This window comes from Coffea eugenioides, chromosome 11, assembly GCF_003713205.1.
Source record: "Coffea eugenioides isolate CCC68of chromosome 11, Ceug_1.0, whole genome shotgun sequence".
Classification (NCBI taxonomy): Eukaryota; Viridiplantae; Streptophyta; class Magnoliopsida; order Gentianales; family Rubiaceae; genus Coffea; species Coffea eugenioides.
The window spans coordinates 10970367-10980293 of record NC_040045.1 but is presented as its reverse complement, the minus strand read 5'-3'; positions in this window follow the sequence as shown (position 1 = coordinate 10980293).

Genomic DNA, 9927 nt, shown 5'->3' with positions numbered 1-9927 from the left:
CCCCGAACAGACTACCGTGGTTCGTTATCTAATCGTCCAGGCCCTTGCCGGCCCGACTCGAATAACATTAGGCCACAGATTGAGCTCATAGGTCATAGAAATCCGAACAGATGCAGACACAGATAACAGATTCAAATTTTGCATAGTAAATTGGCATATGAACAGACAAGAGAACGAGTGTGATAAAGTACACCTCGTCTCGAACAAATAAACAGATTGCAGAGCAGAAATCAAGTTAAACAGCAATGGAGGGGAGTGGTACACTCACCGATTCAACTTCAAAAGTTTTTACTTCAGATTGGCCTTAATCGCCAAGAAACCCTAAAATAATCAAAATAAACCAATTGAAGGTTTCACATCCATAATCGAGTAAACAAAATGCACATGAGCCTCGACTACTAGTCGTATGCCTCGCCAAATAATTACAAATGCAAGGGTACAAAACATGATTTTTGGGAATAAAAAGATAACATGAAGACCTAGGTTCAACAACCCAAAAGCCCTTTCATTTCTACCAAAAGGCAAATCCAACTTAAAAGAACCAAAGGCCTAGAAAATCGGGCAGCACTTCCCCTAAATTTCTTACTTTTCCAGCCATTAAGGCTTCATTATTTCCTCAAATCAGTCCCAACATCTCACACAAAAGTCATCTCATTTCCCAAAAGCCGTTCACGAGGCTCAAAGTAGTACAAGTACAAAAGTTAGCTAGGAAATGACCGGAATGAAAGCAAGCCCTAAAACATGCAAGCAAGTACAAGGAGACTCGATAACGAGTCATAAACCAATGCCAAGTATGACCCTAATAGGGTTCCATAAACATATACAAACATTAAAGAAAACCAGAAATTTCGGACATGCAATTAACTTTGGCCCTGAAAAAAACAGGTTTTGACTTTACTTTGCGGTAATAGCACCAAATGCACCACGATTATCGGATGAGGGTGAAAGACCCACCATTTCGAAGCTAAAAGACAGGGCTACAACATCATAGAAGGTCACTCAACCCAGTTTTGAGTGCAAACAGGTCAAAAATGCAAGATACTTCATCAACAACGTAAAACAGATTCACCAAAACGCATTCTAGCGGAAACATCATAACTCAGGCTCTACAAGTCCAAATCCAGAAATTCCAAAACAAGTTGAAAGCTAAGAAACAGGGCTAAATTTCATCAGAAGGTCTAAACAACCAATTCGGAAGCAATTCCAGCAAAAACAACCAATTACAGTCGCAAATCCCAATTTCGGGTAAACCAGAACAGCAATAGTAATTTCGACTTTTCTCACTCTACACTACTCTGATTGACCTGAAATTTTGTAGGCACCTCTAAAATGTCATTCCCTACAACTTTCATGTTTTGAGGTAAGGCCAATTCGGCCTCTATCTAGGACCAAAAATTTCGGACAGAATGAAGAACCAAGAACCCTAATTTTCCAGATTTCTTCCAAAACAGAAATTAATTGCAATCTTCCACTTTTTCCACCTCCTAGAGTCATTAAACATCAGTTCCCATCATCAAGGATAGCCACAACATCATATTCATATTAAACCAGAAAATTCATCAATAAATTGAAAACTTCATCAATTCATCCAAAACCAAGAAGTAAACCACAAAATTCATCACTTTAACTACCACTAGGCACTAATTAAGCTTCATTAAGTGAAGGAGAAAGTTCAATCACCACTCACCTAGTAAACAAGAGAGGAAGAGTTGTTTGTCACCTTAGCTTCCCAAAACACTTCACCAAACCACTTACTAACACCTAAAGAAGAGATTTTATGGAGTAGAAACAAGTCTAAGTGATTGCTTTGGATGATTTGCACTAGATGGATGCCAAACTTTGAAGAGTTTTTCTTTCTTCCTTGCTCAAGGTGGCCGGCCACAATGGAGGTAAGAAATGGTGATTTCTGTGGTAATTTTTGAGATATTTAATCAATTGGTCAAATAAGTCAAAAAGGTGAATAGTTGTCATAAGTTACAACCACTCTTAAGGTGACACTTGTCACTTCCTTTAAAACATCTCTATCCTTTAAGTCCCTCTCACATCAATCACATCTCAACCTCTACTTATCTCTTAACACCCGATAAATTTCAACCAGTATCCGAAACTTAACCTAATTGGCTGAATTTTCCCGAACTTCTCACACTAGTGGGTCCCACGTCCGGTATACGCTCTTAATTTCTCAAAATCTATTCGATACTAGAAAAATCATCTAAAAACTATAGTTACGCATAAAAATTATCTAGAAAATTTTTCGGATACAGAAAGTACAGAAAACAAGTCATGAAAAATGCGAAAACCTAGAAAATGCAATTTACGGGTTCTCACAAATAACAACTACTCCGAAGACGTTTTCCTCGTACTTTCGACTCAAATGATATTTTCAAACATAATTGCTTCAAAGTTTCAAAGGTTTAAGAGCGAGCATGAATTTTTTTCGGGATTTGATAAGTATCCTGAATACTGCATAACGAGTTGCATTTACTTAATTTTCTTGAAGCGAAACTCCTATGTTTCAAACTCTAGAAAGTTTTACACTCGTAAATGATATTTTATCGCAGATTTGGACTCCAACCAAGGAGTTGGACCTGAACGTGATTTTTGAGAGGTACTAGACCTTTGGTGAGTAATTGGGTTGTTTATTGATGTGAAATTGTTAAAGTGCTTTATATATGTTAAATGGGTACTTAGGCGAGGGTGTACTTTATCTCACTCGACCTAAGCCCATCCTTTGTTTTGATTTCATATATGAGAATACATGTCTTATGTTGAGTATCACCCTCTTGCTGTGTGCTGATGGGGGTGGTTACGTTATTTGAGTTGAATCCCATTTGCTATGTGCTGTTTGGGGTAAGTATTTTGTTATGTACTTTGTTGAGAGATACTATCTATTGAGGGATCGGATATCTCAGGGCTTGGTTCCAGCCCGGTTCCAAGGGTTAGACGAACTATTCGAGCCAACTTGGGCTTGGTCGAAGATAGTTCCATGCTAAACTTGGGATTTAGTTCATTGTTAAAGTTTTGACGAAAGCTAAGTTATTTTGTTTCACTCGAGCTGCTGTGTGCTGTTGACTGGCCAGCGGGGATTGATAAGGTGGACAGAGAGTAGTGTAAGTGGAGTCTACGGACCATGAGTACTTTGGTTGACAGAGTGTCAACAGGCGTTCAAACTCGGGGAATTGAACTGGTTTTGGAGCCACCCGTATCCTACCATTGTGATGTTACTTTTCCGTTGTTGATGTGAAATATCCTGATTTACTTGTTTAATTATGTGAGTTTTACATTTTTATCCCTGATTATTCACTAAGCATATAGCTTACCCCATTCCATTTGTTTTCCTTAGCAGGGGGTACGAGCGAGACGTGAGACTTGTACAGAGTGGTCTAGTTTTGAATTTTGAATGGTACTCACACTAGCACTCGACAAGGGTTGATTGGGCTCGGACTGTTAACACGCTAATGTATTTGGGTGTGTATAAATCTTGTAGCTGGATCTGAGCATCAATGTATATATTAAGTTTGAACTTGTGGTGTTACATATTTTCTAGGGATATAAGTTATTTTCTAGAGACGTGAGTGAGTAAGTCCTGACGAGAGTTGGGCAGGCGGTCCGCCGAAACCTGGGGTACGCCCTAGGAGGAGGTGGGGGCGTCACAGGTGGTATCAGAGCTCCTATTGAGCTCGTGCCGGGAGAGGGTTCTCGGACTGTGAGGATTGACTTGTTAAGTGTGGAACAATTTTTTATTGTTGGGGACCTTAGATATGTATGTTGGGTAGGAATCTCTAATACGGGTGATTTGCTCTTGAGCCTGGCCAACTTGAATGGTGAATTATCATATTTTCGGATTCTTGTCCCCGAGTACCAAAGAGTGATACCTTTACGATAAGTTGAGATCTCGTGTAATATTAGGATAAGTTTGGATGGCGAAAGCAAAGGCACGGGGAATGCGAATAGTCTGGACTTGAAATATATTGAAGAGATTAGTGGGATTTGAGATCTTTATGATTCACGTGCTTCGAGTTTTGATTAAGTGTAGTGCCTGAGCAATACCTAGGGTTAATGTACCGTAGGATGTGTTAATTACTATGATATGTATATAAAGAAAGTATGTTATTTTCAATGTGTTTTGAAAATGCTTTTATTGAACCTTATAGCTATTTTATTTTGCTTATACTTATTTACGAATAAACATATGAATTTACGAATTAATGTATGAATTTCGAGGACGAAATTCTTTTAAGGAGGGGAGATTGTGATACCCCAACTTTTAGAATACTATTGTTGTTTAGTCTAAAAAAAAATATTACGCTTCCTTTAGTTTAGTTTTATTTTAAGACATTATTTTGTTTTAAAAACTAGAAACCCTAAATTCTAATAAAAACCCTAGTTTTACTTGTGACTACTCGATTTTCTCAAATCTCTCATATTTTACCCGAAACCCTAACTGGTATCAAGGAAATTGTAAAATCCCTCACGTTTTTCTTAAAAATCTCCTTTTAATTGAAAATTATGATTTTACAATAGTCCTACCACCCAATCACCCTACAATAAGTGCAAATGAACATGAAAGTAAAGGTTTTCCCTTTTCGTTTTTAAGTTAGCGCGAATTAGGGTTTTCACGTTTTTTCGTAGTGTGACTATCCAGTACAGAGTGGGGATCAAATTTGGTGATTTAGAGTGAGTTTTAGATGATATTAAGAGTATGATTAGAAGTGATAATAATAAGTTAGTGAATTATAAGTTAAAACCCTAGTATACGCGATTTAAGGAAAATCGGCTCGAACCGATGGGTATCGATCACTACCGATTGAACCCACCACTTGACCACCACTTCCTTACCACCACATACCCTTGATATTTTTGCAAAATATCCCCCTCATCCTCAGCCATATGGCCGAAAATTGTGGCCAAAATGCAAGGAAAAGAAAGCAAAACTTGGATGGCTTTGGTGGTGACAAGTGTCAACCATCTATGGTTTCTTGACCAATCTTTTATCTCACCTTCTTATCTTCCATTTCAGCCCATTTTCCCTCATTTCTTTCTATTTTTGGCCAAGAGCAAGAAGGAGCAAGAGAGTGAAGAGAGTTTCAATCTTCTACCTTAAATCCAACCTTTTTAGTGCAAACAAGAAAAACTAAACCGATCAATCACTAGTTTGGAAGCTTGGGAAGCTTAAGGAACCAAAAATTTCAAGGAGAGGTGAAGGATCATCCTAGCAAGCTCTTGTCTTGAGGTATAATGGCTGACCAACCTTTCTTTCCCCATTAATCATGATTAAGTTAGGTATTAATGGTAGTATTGTGCTTGTGATACTTGTTTCAAGTGATTTTGATGATTAAATGGATGACTTTTGAGTTAGGGTTTCTTGTGGGTTAAGAGTAGTATGATGTATATATATGGTATATAATATTTTAAAGGAGATAGTAGTGGTAGTTTCAAGATAAAAATGAGAAGTATAGCTTGAATATAGCAAAATTCCAAATTTCTGGAAATTGTAGCTTCAGTTCTGTCCGGTTGTATTTCATCATGTTAGAAGCCGAACTAGGCTTATCACAAAACATAAAAGTTGTAGATAATGACATTTTATGGTTGCCTACAAAATTTCAGCTCAATTGGAGCAACGTAGCCTATGAAAAGATGAAAATACCTTGACTGCCCTAGGAGTAAAGTCAGTGGACAGTTTTGACAGTACACTAAGTTTGTTGCATTTGTTCACATTGATATGTACTGAACTAGCTTTTAGTCATAACATGAAAGTTTTAGTATTTTGTCTTAGCTTTTCAACGCCTCCAAGAACGTCTTAAACGGACTTTGGTAGCTTGAGATATGGCTATTGGGATGTAGTACAGTTAACTGGCAGGTTAGTTGGAATTTGGTTCTGTGAATTTGGAATTTGACTGGGTTACACTGGAAATTAGACTAGGTGGTCTACATCAAAGTTGTAGCTCTCTGCCTTAGCTTCGAAACGGTATAAGTTGTACCTCAATCTGATATGCGTAGCCTCAGTTTTGTCTGTTACATTAAAATACGTCAAATCTGTCTTTTGTTAAACTTCATTTCCGCACATGTCGTTAGCTTGATTTTTGTACTTGTATTACCTTGAGCCTATTGAACGGCTATTGAAATGAGATAATGTTGTATGTAACTTTGGGTTTGATTGAGGAAAAGAATGAAGTCATAAATGACTAGAAAATAGGAAAATACAAAGGGCGTGCTGCCCAAATTTACGCTCGAGGACTAGGTAGATATGCTTGCGACTTGAGTAAGGTTTGAGAGCGAATACCACTTGAACAATCTAGGATAGATGTGTCTTCTGTTATCGAGGTATATAAGTTAGAACTTGGTCAAACTTATACCCTTGGGAAATGAAATAACAATTACTCCGAAGACGTTTTCCTCGTACTTTCGACTCAAATGGTATTTTCAAACATAATTGCTTCAAAGTTTCAAAGGTTTAAGAGCGAGCATGAATTTTTTTCGGGATTTGATAAGTATCTTGAATACTGCATAACGAGTTGCATTTACTTAATTTTTTTGAAGCGAAACTCCTATGTTTCGAACTCTAGAAAGTTTTACACTCGCAAATGATATTTTATCGCAGATTTGGACTCCAACCAAGGAGTTGGACCTGAACGTGATTTTTGAGAGGCACTAGACCTTTGGTGAGTAATTGGGTTGTTTATTGATGTGAAATTGTTAAAGTGCTTTATATATGTTAAATGGGTACTTAGGCGAGGGTGTACTTTATCTCACTCGACCTAAGCCCATCCTTTGTTTTGATTTCATATGTGAGAATACATGTCTTATGTTGAGTATCACCCTCTTGCTGTGTGCTGATGGGGGTGGTTACGTTATTTGAGTTGACCCCCATTTGCTGTGTGCTGTTTTGGGTAAGTACTTTGTTATATACTTTGTTGAGAGATACCATCTATTGAGAGATCGGATATCTCAGGGCTTGGTTCCAGCCCGGTTCCAAGGGTTAGACGAACTATTCGAGCCAGCTGGGGCTTGGTCGAAGATAGTTCCATGCTAAACTTGGGATTTAGTTCCTTGTCAAAACTTTGACGAAAGCTAAGTTATTTTGTTTCACTCGAGCTGCTTTGTGCTGTTGACTGGCCAGCGGGGGTTGATAAGGTGGACGGAGAGTAGTGTAAGTGGAGTCTACGGACCATGAGTACTTTGGTTGACGGAGTGTCAACAAGCGTTCAAGCTCGGGGAATTGAACTGGCTTTGGAGCCACCCGTATCCTACCATTGTGATGTTACTTTTCTGTTGTTGATGTGAAATATCCTGATTTACTTGTTTAATTATGTGAGTTTTACATTTTTACCCCTGATTATTCACTAAGCATATAGCTTACCCCATTCCATTTGTTTTCTTTAGCAGGGGGTACGAGCGAGACGTGAGACTTGTACAGAGTGGTCTAGTTTTGAATTTTGAATGGTACTCACACTAGCACTCGACAAGGGTTGACTGGGCTCAGACTGTTAACACGCTAATGTATTTGGGTGTGTATAAACCTTGTAGCTGGATCTGATCATCAATGTATGTATTAAGTTTGAACTTGTAGTGTTACTTATTTTCTAGGGATATAAGTTATTTTCTAGAGACGTGAGTGAGTGAGTCCGGGCGAGAGTTGGGCAGGCGGTCCGCCAAAACCTGGGGTACGCTCTAGGAGGAGGTGGGGCCGTCACACTACAGATTTTCGATCATCTCCTTGTTTTTGGAATTGCATGGGTCCACGCCTATGGTCTCGTCCACGTCTTCTACCATTCATACTTATAATGGTCTAGATATACATGAATAAATATGCAGGAATAACAGTTAAATATACTCGTAAATTAGAACACCAAATACAATAAAGCATAAATTCAGGAAACCAAGTACAAGTAAATACAATTTTTTTTATCTAACACAAGTTTTCATACATCCTACTTAATAATAAGTTCATAACTGAGTACATTAATTACTAGATAATAGCGATTCACAAAACAAATATACAAAGTCATCATAAAATATAATAAACGAGCCCATAGCAAAAGTCAAGGCAAGTACTATTCTAACTCTCAACCTATCCACCCTTTACAAAAGTTCAAAATAAGATTCACGCTCTAAAAGATCACTGGCTTAGCTCCTCACGGCCCGCCACCGAACCAGAGGCTTCCCCGTCTTCAGTTGGTTCGAATTCAGATGCATTTCTCACACTAGAGGCTTTATTGCCCCTATCCCCTAGTAGAACCTCATATTCATTCAAAATTCCTTCAACTCTATTTCTTACTCCTCTAACAAGGCGATCGTCAACCTCTCGTAGTTGTTCACGAAGAGCATTCATCCGTTCTTACTCCTCGAGAACACTCTCCCGAAGTTCCTAAATCCTATTCCTTTGTATCATCATAATGGCCCTCATTCTCTCTATCTCACTTTGGACTCTATCATTATCTCTAGTTAATCTCCTCCTCTTATCTATCACTGCCGAAATCACTTGGTCAAGATATGAGTAGTTCCTCCAACAATTGCACCGCAGAATCTTGCGTGCCGGACTCCAACATAAAAAAGGGTCCCCTAGTCTTTCTCGATAACGAATCATCGGATAGTGCCTCGGAGGCTGCTCCCTTTCATCACTTCAACCAGTTCCTTCCATAACCTACAAATCACAATTAGAAACTTAAGCAAACTTAGGCACAGTTAATAAACTAGACCCTAATGTTTCATACTATCACACATAGGCTTTCACAAGATCAAGACTTCTAATCTATTTAGACTATTTTAAACTTAGATTTTGATACCAACTGTGATGACCCTCCCCCCCTAAGACGAACCAAAGGGTTTAGCGGGCCGCCTGCCCAACTCTCGTCAGGACTCAAATTCTAACTTGCCCACAGACCTTGGTTACAAGCACAACCACATCAAAAGTAAGAATCACATCTCCAAGACAATAAGAAGAACCATTCTTCAAAAGATACATGAGATAGTGATCACTTCAATCTGATGGTACATCACTGGTTCAAAATTACAAAAGTCGAGTTTTCAAACTTACAAGTCATAAACAAACTAAAGAGTTGATACTATTGCACAAAAGTAAAAGATTTAGATAAAATTCGACCATTCGCAATCAATTACATAACTTCTCGCCTCCTGTAAGGAAAACAAATTAAAGGGTGAGTTTTCACTCATTGAGGTTCCAAGAAGATCATGCAATCAATAATATAATATACAAGTTACAAAGAATGTAAAGCACCACAAGATAGAGCAAATACACTTCAATCAAGCATTAACACATTCATTTAAAAGGATACGGGGCTCTCATGAGCTTGTTCAAGTAGTTTGATCAAGATTCAAGACTTTTGTTGACACTCCATCAACTCTATTTCATATTACTATCAAATAATTCACCACTTCATGTCATTCTCTAACCACCATTCAATCTCCTATTGGGCCCGCATATCAAATTCAAGAAGGGTAATATTCTAGAATATTGGTTCAAATTCAAACTCAAGAGCTTAAGTGCAAGTTCAAGTTCCAATCCAAGTAACAAGGCCCATGGTTCATTGATCTCATCGACCAAACCCTTTCCGCCTCGATTTGACCAACTAACCAATGGGGTTTAGGGCCCCAAGCATGCAATGGATTCGATGGAATAACAACCCAAATGACCATCAACTCAAACACAAATAAAATAATTAATTTAATACAATTATCAGGAATCTAGCCATGAAAGATCGAGTATGATAAGGTACATCCTCGCCCCAGGAAAAATCAATTCAAGGGCAAGTATCTCAACTAAGCAAATATGTCATTCAAACAAGGAAATAAGGCACGTAAACACTTCACAAGCACTTAGAACACTCACCACTAAAAGCAAAGTTCAAATGTCCACCTCGGGTGCAATTTTGGCCTCACTTCCAAATCCTAGAATCAAGTAAATAG